The 19,215-nt window shown below is 37.7% G+C and overlaps 1 protein-coding gene across 1 annotated transcript in view; it reads right to left on the bottom strand.

Annotated features, from left to right (window-relative positions):
• KCNQ5 (potassium voltage-gated channel subfamily Q member 5) overlaps positions 1-19,215 on the bottom strand; it is a 604,670-nt gene that overhangs the window by 247,898 nt on the left and 337,557 nt on the right. The window lies entirely within an intron of this gene.

Raw genomic sequence — 19,215 nt, 5'->3', positions numbered from 1 at the left:
AAAAATGGAGATTTTATTTATGTTCTGCTATAATGTTTATGCATCCAATTTAAACTTAAATTTCACGGTTACTCAGACTACACAATGATAAGACGGGACCAGAGGGTTCACTTTAGGAACGATGGTTGTGAGCGATTATGCTAACTGCTAAAATAAAAGGATGAAAAATTATGGAACAATTGCTTGTGAAAATAACCTAAAGTAATGTTTAAAGCTGCCCTAGTACTCAAGTAGCTGCCAAATTTCCATGATGCTACCGACTTCACTGCCTTTGAAGAACTCTGCCAAGAGACTTCTCCTATCAGTGGGAAGAAAACAAAGGCAGATCTTTTCCATGAGCTAAGAACAAATCTCAGGTTAACAGGATCCAGATAAAAAGGTAGCAACAGCTGACAAGACTGGTAAACCTTGTGAGCTCGTGAGCTGGCACATGTGCACACAGTACAATGGCTCCCAGATTCTATCACGGTTAGAACTGAGCTTTGCCCTTCTTTATCAAGCATCATGTGCTTATTAAACAGATGTCAGACACAATTTTACTACAAAGCTGGAGACAACCATATAAACCAGCTTTGGGCTTTGCTAAGTGCGTCTAGGGGAGGGGTGCATATCTAGAAAAGCACATTGTGTAGCCACTCTTAAATTCCTGTCCTCCCTGACTATAGAGTAACACTTTCCATAATCAGTGATACAGATTAATACATTTGCTATACATGAGAGTTTTATGCACACACACACACACACACATGCACACACACACAGAGGTCTTGAAAAATTTTCTGAGAATACAATTATACACTATGTTAATCCCTGTCCACAAAAGTATAACTGCATTATTTAATAACCCTTCCTTAAGTGGACACATTTTGATGTTGCCATAGTTTTCTCAAACTGTTTTCCTTGAAACATTGTTTTGTACTTTTTTTAGTCATTCTTCACCATCAACCTCCACTCTCACCAAGCCTTCCTTCTCCTAGCCTCTACCCTCCTCCACGTTCCTCTTTAGCACAAGCCTGGAGTCATATGGGTTGAATGTGACACACTTGGTTTTTCCCATGAGACCCTCTAACACAGGCCTATAGTTGGAACCAGAAGCTTGGTGTGTTCTGAGTGAATGCTGTACTGTGTCACAGATCAAGGAAGCTGGGTAAAGTACCTGAAGATGAACTCAAAGACATTATATTCTTCCTTGGTCATGCTGAAACCTGCCAAGGAAAAACCTTGAAAGATTGCCAAGGAATTTGAATGTAAGTGACAAAGGCCTTCTGTGACTCAGTTTTTCCACTGTTCTTTGATGGTAGACGGTTAACTGGAATCTCATGAATCACCCCAGGGAAAGATCTGGGGCCCAGAAAGATGAAGTAATGCATAATGACTGAGAGAGAAATATTGGCTATGCTGCCTTCTCCAACATTTTACATTTTGTCACCATGCTGCTTCTCTTCATTTTCTTTTAAAGTTTTTCCTTGTTTTTGAATAGATAATACACCCTGATGCTCCAAAGGTCAAAACTTTGTAACAAGCATATATTGAGGAAGTCTCATTCCACCCTTGACTCTGTTTACCCTGCTCCCCTTTCCATAAAAAAACAAACAAACCAAAAACCCAAACTCTTTGCCGTTGAGTCTATTCCAACTCAGAGCAACCCTGAACAACAGAATAGAACTGCCCTATGGGGTTTCCAAGGCTGTAATCTTTACGGAAGCAGACTGCCACATCTTTCTCCCATGGAACGACTGGTGGATTTGAACAGCTGATGTTTTGGTTAGCAGCTGAGAGTTTTAACCACTGTGCCACCAGAGTGCTTTCCCCTTTCCTTAGGTAACCACAAAAGTGAGAGTCCTCTCTGTGCTTCTTGAAGCAGGTACAAACAGTCCAAGATTTCTTAGTAACAAGAAGGATGAACACGAATTCCTAAGAGGGGTAGCAGGGATAGGGTGGGGGCTGTCCTAAGAGAGGAGGACTCATTCTGTGGGAGAAAGGGGGCAGAGCCAACAGGTTAGTACGACTTGTTGGATTTGAAGGTGGGTTTAAGTGTAATTGTTGTTTTGGTGATGTTTACACATTTTACAATTTGTTGATGTCATTTCCTATAATGTTAGAAAGATACTCAGCAGCTAAAACACATAACGGTCCAATATGAATGGCCTTGTAATGTTGTTAATAATCTCCCTTTTGAGAAACAAAGGATGCATCACCAGCTCTTCTTCTGAGGGCTGGAAAGGTCTTGTGATTCACAGTTTTGCCAACTGAAATTGCTATGCATAAGAAGGAAATTTTGGATTATAGAAAGTTGATTGCAAGTCAGGCTGAAGACCATCTGGGAAAATGTTAATTAGTCTAATTGTTCCTACAAATACATGCGTCTTCACTGGATTAAAAAAAAAAAAAGTGTGTTAGGAGAAGTTCTCTCTATGTAATCTCCATCTCTGAACTGTAAGATCCCTGAGGACAGAGGCCAAGTCTGCTTTACTCACCTGGTATCTACAGCCTAGCACTGTGCCTGGCTCACACAAGTACGCCACACATAACTGATGACTGGATGAATGACAGAATTAGGTGGAACCAGACTATTGGAGATTTATCACTATGCATTTATTGCATCTAGGAGCACATTAGGAGCCCTGGTGGCACAGTGGTTAAAGTGCTTGGCTGCTAACCAAAAGGTTGAAGGTTTGAACTCACCAGCCACTCCACAGGAGAAAGATGTGGCAATCGGCTTCTGTAAAGATTTACAGCCTTGGAAACCTTATGAGGCAGTTCTACTCTGTCCTATAGGGTCTCCATGAGTCAAAATTGACTCGACGGCGGTGGTTTTTTTGTTTTTTTAGGAGCACATTACTGGGTCCTCAAAAAACCAAAAAATCAGGAAGGAGAGCAATTTATGTCTTTTGACTTAAAACAACTAAGTTATTTGAAGAAAAATCTTCGGTTGAGGAAAGATTTTGGCACAGTGATGAAAGGGGAAATGAACGGTACGGAAGATTTCTGAGAAAGGTCTTCAAGAGCTGAGCTAATTAGGAAGTTATTGAGGAAAGAAGAAAAGTTATTATCAAAGGGGAAAAGGGAATTTTGAAGAAGGTGGTTGTTGTGTGCCATTAAGTCGGATTTATAGTGACCCTATAAGACAGAGTAGGCTGCAATCTTTATGGGAGCACATTGCCAGGTCTTTTCTCCTGCAGAGTGGCTGAACTTTTGGTTAGCAGCTGAGTGTTTCAACCATTGCACCACCAGGGCTCCTTCAGAGAAGGTAGAATCTGGTAATCTGGCTTCAAGTCTCACAATGTCTACACTTAGTTCAAACTGGGAAATAATCTACAAAATGGACAATAGATTTAGAATTCAGCACTGGTGTAATGAAACACAAACCCGTTGCCATCAAATTTATTCCGACTCATAGCAACCCTATAGGACAGAGTAGAACTGTCCCATAGGGTTTTCAAGCAGTGGCTGGTGGATTTGAACTGCAGACGTTTTGGGTAGCAGCCCAGCTCTTAACCACTATGCCACCAGGGCTCCTACAAAACTAGGTTTAGTATCATGTATGATAAAATTGCTTTTCGATGATGCAAATGATTATGCATCTCAAAAAGAACAAAACAAATCCTAGGCCAAATGGAGGGACTCCCTGGGTGATGCGACGTTTAAGTGCTCAACTACTTGCTGAAAGGCTGGCAGTTCAAATTCACCCAGAGGCGCCTCAGACGACAGGCCTGGTGATCTGCTTCCAAAAGATCACAGCCTTGGAAACCCTACGGAGCAGTTCTACTCTGCATACGTGGGGTCTCCATGAATTGGAATAGACTCCATGGCAACTAATAACAACCAGCCAAATAGAATGGAGAAACTGTTGGCACAAGTAAAACTGAGTGAGTACTGAGTGTGTTTGCTTTGAGTGCGTATGGGTATGTGTACATCTGTGTTTTCTTGGAAAGTTTACTTTGAAGCTGTGGCTTGGCTCCTTTCTGTGACACAGCAACTATCCTTATTTAACAAAACCTTACTAATCTTAACAAATCCTTCCTCTTTGCTTCCCATTTCGTAGCCCACCCTTCTTATCTTCAACTTGGCAAACTGGATGAACATGGACAAATTATTCTTAAGTAATTACTTCAGAGTATCAGGCACTAACACTGCCCTTTCATATCTAAGCAGGGGTATAAAAGCCACACTATTTAATTTCAGAGAGATGACTCCCATTTTGTTTGGTGAAATGTTAACTACTTTTCCACCCAGTTCCTTCAATCCCCCTTTTTAATTTAGTGGTTTTGGATAGAAGATGAAGTTCTAAAAGTACATTTCTCTGCACCTTTCAGGGATGACATCAGCTTTATCTCTTTGTCATGTAGTAAGAATTAAACTCTGCCTTTGTTTTAGGCGCATAGTACTCATCCCTAAAAAGTATTTGTTCTTGAAATGTTCTATGGAAAATGACTGGATTTAAATGAGATAAAACTATCATTAAATAAAAAGTGAGCATATATTTTCATGATTACTGACAGGTTACATATTTAGCGGACATAGGTCTCTATATTAGAAGACTGAGGTGCTAAATCAAGGGAGAATAATTTTTGGGAAAAGAAGATCTGGGAAGAACAAAAGAGCTGAAATTTCAGATTATGATGAGACTGTCCACTCTTGCTCGATGTTCAAATGCTACTTCTCAACAATGGAGCAGAAGGAACTAGAAATCAGGCTCAAAGTTTTCAGAAAAACAATCTATAATTTCAGCTGTATGAAATAGCAAAACAAAAGGCTAGAGAAGATTGTTTTAAGGTCTTGGGAATCAAATTCTAATCTAATCATTAATAGAAACTTGATTTCACATGACCTTTTGTAGAGCTCAGCATTCACAAAGTTATGTTTGGATAATTAATTCCCATGACCTTTCTATCCTCCATGATATGGTCCACCTACATGTTATGAAAACATATCCTTAGAGTTCAAGATGGACATGCTAGAATAGAATTGTTCTACTGCTCTAGTCCCTGGAATTCATCCCTTCTCCAATCTTCCCCCAACACACACACAGCTGTGCAACAACTGCCCACAACATCAGTGTGGTCACGGTTGCAGCAGGTGTGAGTGTCTTAGTCATCAATGTCGCCAGGTGGTTCATGCCACACAGGGCAATGAGACAGCTGGGGAAGCTGTGTTACAACCTGTGGCACCTGTGACTCATGAAGGAAGACCATACAGCTAGAGTCTTCCCAACCACTTTGAGCTTTTCTTTCAGTCATCACACAAGTTGGCAATAATTGGTAAGGATTTTCTGCCTGATTTTCAGACAACTGTCTTAATTTCTATGGGTTGGAAATGATGGCAACGGGTTTGGATTTTGGTTTTGGTATCTTAATTTCTATGTTGTGAGAGATTCGTGTCATCATGTACATTCAATGACCTCAGACTGTAGCCTTACTTCAAACAAGTGAATCAGTGTATTGAGGATGATGAAATACTGGGTGACAGATAATCTTTTAATCAGTTTGTTTACCAAGATCGGCTGCTAGTGGCATGTCATGAAGAAATATTGTATACTCTACTGATTTTTAATACAAACTACTATTAAGACAAATTTAAAAAAACACTAAGGGATCGAATATCTAGTGGACCTTAACAGCACAATTTTTAACTTTTCTTAACGATTCTTGATTTTTAGTGATCTGGTTCACTCAAAATAGTGGTTGGAAAAAATATTCAAGAGAAATTTCTGTGACATTATTCTATTAATTCTGCTCCTTAAAGTACAAAACCAAATTTCTTGCATTTCCTTTGGGAATTTGAAAAGGGTGGAGAGTTTTGAATAAAAAACAATTTGAGAGGCTAGAGAGTTTTGGAGGGGAAAAAAAGTCTCTTGTTCTTCCCTCATGATTAAATATAGCATTAAGTTGATAACCATCTTTCAAAATAAATTAAGTTTTTAGGGGGAAGGAGGGGTAAAGCAAATGCTACTCCTACTTTCTGGTGTAACTTTGGTGGGACAGCAGCCACCTTTATTCCTATTGTGATGTATGAAAAAGAATGGCAAGAATGTTTATTATTCATCACAGAAATGTCCATTCATATTCAAGTTCTAGCAATTGAATATGACCAGATATTGACTTGAGGTTTATGTGAAGATGAGAACAATATCAATGCCTTTAAAGCTATGCCAGTGTAGTTAAACTTTTTCTGCACATTTTGTAATACTGATATTACAGTATGGACATGGTATATAAACTCAGGACAATCTTACATTGATTGATGTTTATATTTCAGTAGTCTCTTTTAAAGACACTGGAGAGATGTAGAAGTTCAAGAGTATTTACAGCTGTCCTTGCCCATCACTATAACAGGGCAGGCTCTGTTCCAACATGGGGGATCCAAGTGTTCAACTCAACTTTACATGGTTGGAAATACTATTTGCCACATATAATTTTATTCTGCACCCTTTGACTCCAGACCATGAAAGCCAAATGCCATACTATCTCCAGGAGAGGAAGTAGTATTTACACTATTCATATTTCATATGAGGCTGCACAAGCAGATTATTTATATAATGTTGTAAAGAATTAATATTACTTGCAAGCCAGTGCTCAAATTTCCAGCCTTGAGCACCCATTTGAGAGGGCCAAAGATCTTGTGTCTGAGTTTTCCTTTAATTTTAATAAGTTAAAAACCAAAATGTTTTGTTCTGCTTCTCTACAAGTCAATATAAGTAAATATGAATACTGCCAGGCACTGCTTTGATTTTTGATTGAGTAACAATACTATGGAAGACAGAAGAATTGATGCATTCCAATTGTGGTATTGGTGAAGAATACTGAATATACCATGGAATACCAGAAGAATGAACAAATCAGTCTTAGAAGGAATAAAACCAGAATGGTCCTTGGAAGTGAGGAGGGTGGTGAGACTTTGGTTTGCTTACTTTGGACACATCATCAGGAAGGACCAATAGCTGGAAAAGGACAATATGGTTGGAAAAGTAGAGGGTCAGTGAAGGTGAGGGAGGCCTTCAGTGAGATGTATTGACATGGTGGCTAAGACAATGGACTCAAACAATCACGCAGATGGCATGGAACCTGGCAACATTCCATTTTGTTATAGGTAAAGTTGCTATGAGTCAGAGTTGTCTAGATGGCAAATTAACAACAATAATAAAACGACACTAATTAGAAGAGAGCGTACAAAAATTAAAAAAAAAAGCAAACAGAGAAAAAGGGTGGTGGTGGTGGTGTTACAGGCTCTAAAGAGATAGTATACGTGCATTCATTTGCTGTTTAAAAGTCCCTTTGGTCCACAGATCTGCTATCATCGTCTCATAGGGAATTTTAAGAAGATAATGTAGTTTACTTTGATTATCCAAGTCATCACATATAAAATCTTCATCTTCTCTTGCTAAAACTCAAGCTCCTTCAGGCTTTTCTTTCTGAGCCTATTTAAAAAAAAAAAAAAACTAAAGTAAACTCTTGATATGTGTTTCTCTATTAGTACTACATGTAACCTAAATACTGATATACAGACAACAATGTAAGGGAATATTTTTCATAAATATAAAATCACACATTATTTAGGGATAGATTGAGTTTTAAGATATATAGTAACTGACAAGGATATAAAGATAGAATAAAATCGATCTTCACTTTCTTATCCTATAATACATACTTTAAGAGGAAAAATTGGTACTGACCATATAAAAAAGATAAAAAGAATTATCTGCACCATGAGAGACAAAACTCAATAAAACACTGTTTATATGTTAATCACAGAAGATACTCAATGCTCACTCTGTGGGGAGGCACAAAATTGAGAACAAGTTGTTCTCATGATTCTTAACTGTGAGGTACAGTAACGATGGGTCAGCTGAATTTGTAAGCCAGCTGGTTTTATGAAGGTCTTGGCGCTTTGGAAAGTCAGTCCTTGTTTTTTAAATCTCATGAGAATGACCTCAAGGAAACTTAACAAATTTTCTTTGAAATTTGTGGTCTTGTTAATCAAAGTTCAGCCCAGCAATTACTTTAAAATTAAGTATTTGACCACTATGAAATTTGACCATGAGTTGGGAGGGAAAGTTGATAATGGCTTTTTAAACTGATGTGGTGCTACATTAATTGATTTTTTGGTGTTGTGGGAAATCCCCAGCATGTTGGAACCTCTTCATAACATTGTATAATTGGATCCCTAAGACTTTCATAACTTTTTTAAAAATAGTTGTTTATATTTTTACTGTATCTAAATTGTGCAGAAGCCAAACGTCTAGTTAAAGCATTAAGCTGTGAAACAAAATGAACAATAAACTATCTCCATGTAACTTATTTGTAGAACTTTCCAAGTAGACATATCCTCTGTGGGCTGTAATAATAAATTTTATTATTCACTATTTTACAGAATAAATATGGCCATGAAAGATAGAAAAACAGGGTGATAGACTGATAGATATATGCCATGGAGTCTCTTTATATGGGAAATCTTTTTTGCTTTTTCAAGTACAGAAACATAAACAGGTAATGGTTCTGGGTGTGCCTCAGTTAATAGCTCAGACAATTATATCCATTAGAATCTTACACTAAGAGTAAGAAACTCTTTGGCACTTCTAAGGGTGTTTCATTAGAGATACTCTGCTGACTTTTAATTATTCTGAGTTAGTACATACTTATCACCTCTACAGCAGTTAAAATGGCTCAGGACTTATTAAATAAGCAGTAAGCTTTGCTTAAGGAGCCCAGGTGGTGCCGTGGTTAAGCATTCAGCTGCTACCCACAAGGTCGATGGTTTGAATTTACCAGTTGCTCCATGGGAGAAAGATGTGGCAGTTTGCTTCTGTAAAGATTTACAGCTTTGGGAACCCTATGGGGCTGTTCTACTCTCTTATAGGGTATAGGGTCACTATAAGTCGGAATCAGCTCAATCACAACCGGTTTTTAAATTTTTCTTGTATTTCGGTTACGTCTACCAGTCCACAACCTGCACTTCTTTTATGAAGTATATAAACAAAATAAAAAACCCCACTGCCGCTGGGTTGATTCCAACCCGAAGCGACCCTACCCTATAGGGTTTCCAAGGAGCTGCTTTTGGTTATCAGCCAAGCTCTTAACCACTGTGCCACCAAATGTTGTTTGATGATGATGATGACTTTAAAGGTATATTATAAAATAAATGGGGAAAGGCGCTAGTCTCATCTATGCCAATTACATGATTTTTATTCCTTTTAATCGAATCATCAAGTAATTTGTTACAAATGTAGCACTTCACCTGAGAGGTGAAGTTGATTTTAAAATGTTGTGAATGGCTACTAATTTAATGTTTTCTTTCCATGAATTACATATTTAAAATGTAGAGACGGTTCTTCATGCTAATATTTCATGCTAATATTAATGCAATATATGTAACAATAAGGTCTATAAAAAGTGTTCAGATCTGCTTTCTCTTTTGAGCAGTGTTGTTCTTACAGTTATCTTCATGACTGCTGAGGCTTCCTGGGAAGGACACGGGCTTTGAACAGACCTGGCAACTGCTGGCTTGCTACCTTAGGGAACCCAAGCCAGTTATATGGCTTTTCTGAATCTCTATTTCACTTGGTTAAATGGAGGTTAAATAAACTTACTTCCAGTGTAGATATGTTAATCTTCACATATACACAGGAAGTAAGTATATTTAATTCTATGAGACATACTTAATTCTATAAGACAACATTTAATTCTATGAGATTGTGTATGTTAAATTTGTGAGTGCTCAATAAATGTAAATTCCCTTTCTCTCTCAGTAATCTGTTAAGAATAAATCACCAGAATTGGAGGATAAAGAAACACATATGCTCTCCCCTTACTTTTCCAGAGAATTAAACTTTTTATAAACTTAAAAATATCCCCTCAAATAACAAATTTACTAAAATAAGTATCTTAAATAATAATATTATTATAATAATTCCTTGTGTAGTCAAAGGGCATAATCTGATGAAAAGTCTTCACTAATTTAATTAATCATTTCACATGACATTGATAGTAGCAGAATATGATTTTTTTTTTTTTTTTAAGGAACAAATGGAAGAGAAAATAACATAAAGGAACTAGATAGAAAATCAAAATCTGTTCTCAGGGATTTGAATCCTCAGTGTCTATTTTGGAACAATGATGGTTTTTCTTCATGCACTAATGTGCCAGTGAAGAAAAACATGGCCAAGAACATTCCTTCAGAATGGGCTTCGTTTCTGGACTCAGTTCTCAGAGATCCTGAAACACCTTTGCTCTGTCCCTGGGCTGTTGGTTTGAGGCAGGTTGACACAGGTGGGTGGCAGGTTTGTCAGAGGTTTGCTCTGAAACAGTTTCTTAAGCACACGGGGTCGGGTGGGGAAAGCCTGTAACACATAGCGCAGTGGCCTGTGTAATGCATCTCCCTGCTAGTTTCCCAAGTTCAACAACGGAAGATTTCAACATTAGTAGTGGCATTATTTCCCAGGATTAAAGGTTCAAGACTAAACAGAGTAAATGATAAAATGATTCACTAGGAGGGAAGCTCCATGAGGGCCGGGACTTTGTCTCTCTTATTCGCTCCTGTATGCTCTAGACTTGGTCTTGGAATAGCACCAGGCATGTAGTAGATGCTTAACAAATATCTGTAGAATAAATGAATCAATGATTTTTAAAAAGTTGACCTTGACTGTTTCGCACTTTGGTGTATGAAATTATAAAAAGCAAAAAATGTGTGATGCCTTGCAGTATATGTTGACCCCAAGATAACCTTACCAAATCCCACAGAATGTAGCAAAAGATAGTGTTAAAAAAAAAATTTATTGGAAAGTGAATATTTAATGTAATAAAAGAGACAACATATAGTAAAATAAGCAAATAATAATAACCAATGTTCATTGAATATTTACTAGAACCACACAATTGTTTGCGTGCGAAAACCCTGGTGGTGTAGTGGTTAAGTGCTACGGCTGCTAACCAAAAGATCGGCAGGCAGCTCGAATCCACCAGCCACTCCTTGGAAACCCCATGGGGCAGTTCTACTCTGTCCTATAGGGTCGCTATGAGTCGGAATTGACTCCATGGCAACGCATTTGGTTCTGTTTAATGATATGTGCATTAGGCATTATAGGGTAGTGTTTGAGGACAGACTTTAGGGCTAGAGAGCCTGGGTCTAAATTCGAGGTCTGGCACTTAGCTGCCTCTGGCAAGTTATTTAACTTCTTGGTTCCTCAATTTTATTACTTGTGAGAAGGGGATAATAACAGTTCCTGCCTCACAGTGTTGTCGTGAAGATTAAATGTGTAAATGATTCTAGAATAGAATCAGTCATGTAATATTTATCATCTCTCTGCCTTTGACTCTGTCTCTAGCTTAAAACAGCGCCTCGTGCAAAGTAGGAGCTATGTAAATATTAGCAATCATTATTATCCCCATTTTACAGATGAGGAAATTGAGGCTCAGAGCAGTTAAATAATTTACTCAAGGTCACACATCTAGTAGATATTGAAACTGAAGTTGTAACCGAGGAAGTCTAATTCTAGAGTTTTCACTCTTAACCTCTATGCCACCATTTTTCCCCAAATGAATATACTGAAAATGTAGTTAATTCACTTTTAATAATAAGTTGCTCCTAGAATTTATTCAATAATTTTCAAATGATAATTTGACACTCCTTGGCTAGCATATCATTTGGAAGGTTTCTGATGAATAAGTACAGGTGTTTCTGTAGGTTATTAATAAAAATATGCTACTATTAACACGGTTGCTTAATTAATTTTAAGAGCTAGTACACTAGAAAATTATTGCTATCTTCTGTAATTCAGTCTTCAAAAATTGTTAGTAACTAAAAATAAGCCTCATCTCAGTGAGACCAGTTCTGCACGCATTTTATACTAACAACTCCTTATGTTCATCTGAATTGTCCATCTGAAGTGATGGATTCTCAACAATAGCCATAGTTTAGGATGTATTCATGTAGATTCCATCAGGCACAAGGAAGGGTGAAATTATATTTCAATGATATAAGAATTATATTTCAATGTACAAGAAGTTGGCACTTGTGAAAAATAGTTGAACCACACGTTTATTTAAAAAAAAAGTGGGACAAAAACATGTATTACTAAGCAGTGAAGACTAAATTTCAATAGCAAATGAGAAGATATTGTGTTTGTTTTAATGTTGAATTGCCTCTTCAGTTGCATCAATGATATGATCATGAAAAGGGTGAAAAGAAAAATTGATCATCTCATTTCCAAATCTCCCCTCAGAGCAGTTTAACTTCATCAGTTTAAAACGCCTGTGAAACCCAGCCAAGTATGCCAAACATGCTATTTATCAAGTGAAAAATTAAAACTTTAAAGAAAGGTTATTTTCCATTAAAAATTACAACAATTTTCCTTCCTAAAATCACCAAATAAGTTTATACACATAGATATGGTCCAAGACTGAAGTGATACATTTTTTAACTATTTATTTAGCTCTAGACACTGTTTCTGGGGTCCTGGTGGTGCAGTGGTTAGAAGGTCGGCAGTTTGAATCCACCAGCTGCTCCATAGAAACTCTATGGGGCAGTTCTACTCTGCCCTATAGGGTCGCTATGAGTCGGAACTGACTCACCCCAACGGGTTTTGGTTTTAGACACTGCTTCTAGGAGCCCTGGTAGCACAGTGGTTAAGAACGTGGCTGCTAACCAAAAGGTTGGCAACTGGAATTCACCAGTTGCTCCTTAGAAACACCATGAACCAGTTCTACTCTGTCCTATAGGGTCGCTACGAGTCAGAATTGACTCGACGGCCAGGGGCTTAGACACTGTTTCTACTGCAGTAATTCCATGTCACCAGAGTCTCTACATCACCACAGTGAATATCAGAGGAAAAATTATTTTAAATTTTTATTTTGTTTGCTTGCTTCTTCTCTCAATGAAAAAGAAACCTGACTTTCTACTTAGGAAGTTCAGTTATACTTTTGAAGCTTCAATTCTATATTCAGATTTTTCCCAAATAATCTGAAAAGTTAGAAGGCAATTAATATACTGAAAGCAGAATTTCTCTGCAACTGAGGTTATTTTTCTAACGTTTTTATCTGTCAATCTCTTTAATTTTTTATCTGTAAAATGTATTTTTGAGCCTATTCCAGATGCCTACCTGACAGGTACAGAGCTGATGTGTCAACAATGACTCGATTTTTCAATTTTTAAATCGAGTAATCCTTGATGAATGTTTGGCTATGTCTGTGGATGATTATGATAATTATATTAACATAAATTTGTAGAATCATAGGAATAAGCTTAATTTAAATGTTCCAGGTAAATTAGTGAATAAATTTTTATATATTTTTAAAATGTATTATTCTGTAAATGGAAAAGATACTCTTATTTGGAAATAAATCACAAGATACTGTTTGGTTACCTGAAAGGCAAAGAAATTTTTTGCTAGATATTGTGATCTTTCCCTAAAATCTCTCCACTGCATCCCTCTTCAGCCCCCACACCATTGTTGCTTCCCTCCCTGAGCTCCAGCCATGTCCTTCAAATGGTCATTCAAGCCACAGGCCCTTTGCATGAGCTATGGCTTCAGCAGAGAATGCCCTTTCCTTCTTTTGGACCTGGTAAACTCCCTCCCAGCCTCTGAGATAGTCAACATTCCCCTCACTCTTCACAGGTCAGGTTCTTCTGACATATGCCCTTACATAGTATTGTGTTCATTCAGGACACTTATGTAAAGTTTATAACTATGCATTCGTTAGGTAGGTAATTCCGTTAATACTTCACTCCTCCATTAGACTCTAAGAGAATCAGGACAGTGTTTGTTTTGTTACTCAACTTTATCCCCAGAATATGCAAAGTGCTTGGCATGAAGGAGGCAACCAACAATCATTAGAAAGGAGAAGGAAGGAAGGAAAGAAAGAAAGAAATGGAAGAAAGGAGGGAGGGAGGGAGAGAGGGGAGGAGGAAGAAAAATAAAGGAAGGAAGGAAGGAGGAAATAAAGAAAGAGAAAAAGGATGAAAAGAAAGTGAAAGAAAGGAAATTGAGGATATATGTAGGGGAAAGGAACTAATACTTCCCGAGGCTTCCATTAGTGTGGGCACTTTATAAATATCTCACTTAAGCCTCATGACAATCTTATGAAACAGGAATTCAAACTCAAGACCCCATCCAAAGCCACTGTCCTTCATATTTATAACCACACTTTCCTTACACATGGAACTGTTATTTTCTTTGTGGGCTTAACTTTTTTTTTCATGTGAAGTTACAACATACAGATAACCAACAGAGTGCTTATTGTGTGCCAAGCATTTTTCTAAATACCTTACATATATTACCTCACTTAATTGTTAAAACAACCCTAATATTATTCCCATTTTACCAATGGGAAACACTAAAGCTAAAAGTCACAGAGCTACTATATGCTGAAGCCAGGACTGAAACCCAGGCGGGCCAGATTTGGAGTCCATGCACTTAACCACTACCTTATATTGCCTCTTCATATAAACAGATTGTTGAGCAAACGTGATATACCTGAGTGGTCTTTATTACTCTAACCAAAATGGTTTACCTGGACATACATACTAATGCTATGTCTACCTCAACATGGAGTGTTGACTGATAGCTGGTAGCATCACAGAATCCTGGTTCACACCTGGCCTGTCTTCCTATTGCCCCAGTGACCTCACTGCTCGTGGTTGGACATAAGCGCTGCTGCCATGGCAGGTGAGGTGTTAGGAGGGCTGGGGAGATACTCTGCAGTCAGACAAGATTCAGGGAAGATTAGGTGATATCCATCCTATGCCTGAAAATAAGTATCAGAGCTGGGAAAAAAGACTTCTCCTGCTGAAACTTGAATAATTTGACTGAGATGATAACCATTTCAGTGACAATGTATAAATAATTCAGCTTGATAAAATGCTTCCTCCGGTAGAAATAGTCAAGTTACTATGTCTTGTATTTGGGAATGGTCAGCCAATTTGGTTCTTCTTCAAACTTCACTGTGAAGCTAAGGGTTGAATTTCGGGTATGATTCAGAATATTACAGACTGTTCAAGCTTAAGGAGACCATGGAGGTCATGAATCCAACCCTCTCATTTTATAGTAAAGAAAACTAGGGCTGTCTTAGTTATCTAGTGCTGCTATAACAGAAATACCTCAAGTGGATGGCTTTAACAAACACAAATTTATCTTCTCACAGTTTAGGAGGCTAAAGTTCAAATTCAGAGCACTAGCTCTAGGGGAAGTGTTTCTTTCTCTGTTGGCTCTGGAGGAAGGTCCTTTTCTCTTCAGCTTCTGCTTTCTGGCTCCTTGGAGATCTCCATGTGTCCTGGTATCTATCTTACCCCATCTCTCCTCTTTGAGCTTGTTTAATCTCTTTTCTATCTCAAAAGAGATTGACTCAAGATACATGTTACACTAATCCTGCCTCATCAACATAACAAAGACAACATATTCCCAAATAGGATTATAACCGCAGACATAGAGGTTAGAATTTACAGCACTTATTTTGGGGAGGTATAATTTAATCCATAACAAAGCCCCAGAGAGACAGTTTAAGAAGAACGAATATTTCTCTTAGACTTAAAATGACTCAGAAAGAGAAATACACTATCGAGAATAAACATTTTTCATGTGCTGCCCTTACATTTAGTTACAAAGCCGAGAAAATCAGTAACTATGTGATTGCTGCTATTAATCTTTTTACTCATTTTCACATTTTACTCATCTTAAACGGAGGAGGCAAATATAAAGAAGCACCGACCTCTTTGTGCTAAGGGAACACAGGCTTACGGGTGGCCAGGGGCTAAATGCTGGAAATACAAGAAAACTTGGAAGAGGTGATATCAAAACTCAGAGCAAGGTTGTTTTTCAAATTTTCCTAAAGCAGGTAAGTGTCTCCAGAGAGAGAAAGCATGGATTGGAATCTCAGATGCATTCCCTCTGAGGTGGGGAAGGATAGGGGTCACCGCTCTGCCGGCCCCCTCCTATGCTGCTTGCTTTGTTACGATCTGGGAGCCCTGCCTGCCAGTGTCGCCATGGGGACAATGCAAATGAGTATCAAGGGTTGCAGCAAATGAGTGTGCCAGGGCTTAGCCGTTCTCCTCAGCCCAGCTTCCACTTGCTCTTCAAGCAGCATTAAGGGTTCTATTTTGCTCAAAGAACATCAAGTTGACAGTACCAGCTACACATTTTCAGACAGGTCAAGGCCTTGTTTCTTAAAATACAGTCCTATACATGCCAAGTTTAGTATAAGGGTTAATGAAGTTTTACCAATTTTAGACATTGTATGTCTCTCAAGAAGTCCTGGGTGGTACAAATGGTTAAATGCTTAGCTGCTAACCAAAAGTTGGTGGTTTGAGTCCACCCAGAAGTGCCTTGGAAGAAGGGCCTGGCAAACTGCTTCCAAAAACACAGCCATTGCAAATCCTCTGGAGCACAGTACTACTCTGACACACAGGTGGTCACCATGAGTCAGAATCTACTCTGTGAAAACGGGTTACTGGATGTCTTTCAATAGGGCACAAAATCTGTTCTTGGTTTGAAACAGTATTGCTCAATTTAGTAGTACTTTTAATGTTTATTTTTTAGCACTTAAAACATTTGATTACAGTTATGTACAACTATAGGCTACAACATCCATATTTCTCCAGCATATTGTACCACTCTATTACTTACATATGTCTTCCTCATTACACTATAAACTTTTTGAGGGTAGGGACTATGCCTTATTTATTTTTTAAAGGTTTATTGAGGTGTAATATACATAACATAAAATTCACCCGTTTTAAGTGTACAATTCTATGATTATTGATAAACTGACAGTTGTGCAACTATCATCACAATTTTATTTTAAATAATTTCCATCTCACCAAATGGAAACCTTGTACTCATACGCCTTCACTCCCATTCCAACCCCTAGCTGAAGGAAACCACTATGTAATCTACTTTAGCCAACTAATTTTTTTAATTTTCAAAAAAGTCACATGTCCAAAAATTCACCATTTTAATCATTTTAAAGCGTGCAATTCAGTGACATTAATTACAATCACACTGTTGTGAAACCATCACCATTATCTATTTCCAAAACTTTTTTATCACCACAAACTGAAACTGTGCCCATTAACTATTCACTCCACATTCCCACCTCCTTCCCAGGCTCCAGTGACCTCTAATATACTTTGTCTCGATAAATTTGCCTAAAATAGATATTACGTAAAAACGGAACAATATATTTGTCCTTTTGTGTCTAACTTATTTTACTTAGCAAAATGTTTTCAAGGTTCATCCATATTGTAGAACGTGTTAGTATTTAATTCCTTTTTATTGTCAAATAATATTACGTTGTATGAATACAACACATTTTGTTTATGAATCATTTGATGGAAATTTAGGTTGTTTCTACCTTTTGCTCTTGTGAACAGTGCTGCTATAAACATTCACATACAAGTCTTAGTTTGAACACCTATTTTCAATTCTTTTGGGGCTATACCAAGGAGCGGAACTGTTGGATCATATGGTAATTCTATTTTTAACTTATCAAGGAACTGCGAAACTGTATTCCAGAGCAGCTGAACCCATTTTACATTCCCACAAGCCATTGATGAGGGTACCAATATCTCCATTTATCTTCTGCTTTTTAAAATTATATTCATCCTAGTGGGTGTGAAGTGGTATCTCATCGTGGTTTTGATATGCATTTCCCTAATGATTAATGATACTGAGCATCTTATCATGTCCTTGTTGGCCACTTGTACACGTTTGGAGAAATGTCTATTCAAGTCCTTGGCCTATTTTAAATTGAGTTGTTTACCTCTTTATTGTTGAGTTGTCTTATTTATTTTGAATCCCCTGTGCCTAGGGAAATGTCTGGCACCTAGTAAGCACTCGATAAAAATTTGTTAAATCAATGTCTTAATTAATTAACTGGGTAGTAGGGATACAGCACATTCTGCTAATGAAATCTTACCTTTCATTTGTATACAAAGTACTTTAATATAGTGTCATCTCACTTCATCGTTATAACACTGTGAGGTGGTCAGGGCAGGATGACGCTTTCCAAAAATGATAAAACAGACCCATAGAGGATGGGTGCTCAAATCACCCATTTGTAAGTGGCAAAGCTATGACTTTTGTGTACTTATCCAGTATTCACTCCATACTCCATACAGATGATACAATGTTGAGAAAATTTGTGATCTACATAATTCTATTTGGAGTTTTACATACAGCTCAAAATAAAAAACTCACTGTCTTTAACCCTGGCTTTATTTGATGGTGGTACACAGTAAGCTTTAATTCTTAACTTAAAATGAGGTTTACACATGCAGAATCAAACGGAGAATTGAAGAAATTATTTAGGGTTTCTAAACCCACACATTTTCCCGTTACTTGGCTAAATTTAGGAGTGCACGGCTTTTTGAGGACCCCATACCTTCTCACCTTTGTTTTAAAGTAATTGTTGACAGTTTGGTCTCATATAGATTATTTTTTAAAGGAGTACAGAACTCATGGTGATGTTCTTTACTTTGTGAGCCAATCTGTTATTTAGCTAAAAGGTGACCTCAGGGGCTAGTTCTGGTTCAAAGTTTAAAGAGTATCTCAGAGAAATAGTTCCCTAGAGACTCTGACAGCCCTGGTTACAGTTACAACCTCTGTTCTATCTCAGTTATGCCAAATACACAGTTGAGAATGTGGGAAAATAACCGAGACAGGCAAACACATGAACAAGATCACATTTGTATGATGATAACATTAAGATAAGAGCCTGGGTGGCATAAGTGGCTTCCACTGGTTGCTAAATGAAAGGCTGGTGTTCAAACCCACCCAGCAGCTCCGAGGAGGAAAAGGCCTGGTGATCTGCTTCTGTAAAGATTACAGTCAAGAAAACCCTATGGAGCAGTCCTACTCTGTAACACAAGGGGTCACCATGAGTCGGGGGCTGACTCTTTGGCAGCTAATAACAGCAACGTTAATATGGAGTCAGAGAATTTGAAAATGGGAAGTCACCAAGTCCAAGGATGAGAAAACTAAGGTTTAGAGAGATTAAATAACTTGTGGAAATTTAAATTAAGGAGGAGAGAGGCAATAAAGAAGTTTTGACAAAAGCCAAGAATTTGCTATAGACTTTACATTTTAATGAGTTAAGTAAATGTATTAATTAAAAATCAGGTAAATTGTTGTTATTGTTAGGTGCCATCAGGTTGATTTTGAACTCATAGCAACCCCATGTGATGGAGTAGAACTGCCCCATAGGGTTTTCTTGGCTGTAATCTTTACAG

Source organism: Trichechus manatus, unplaced genomic scaffold (genome assembly GCF_000243295.1).
Source record: "Trichechus manatus latirostris isolate Lorelei unplaced genomic scaffold, TriManLat1.0 scaffold00083, whole genome shotgun sequence".
In the NCBI taxonomy this organism is placed as follows: Eukaryota; Metazoa; Chordata; class Mammalia; order Sirenia; family Trichechidae; genus Trichechus; species Trichechus manatus.
Note: the sequence above shows the minus strand (reverse complement) of the source record. Positions and strands in the feature narration are given on the sequence as shown.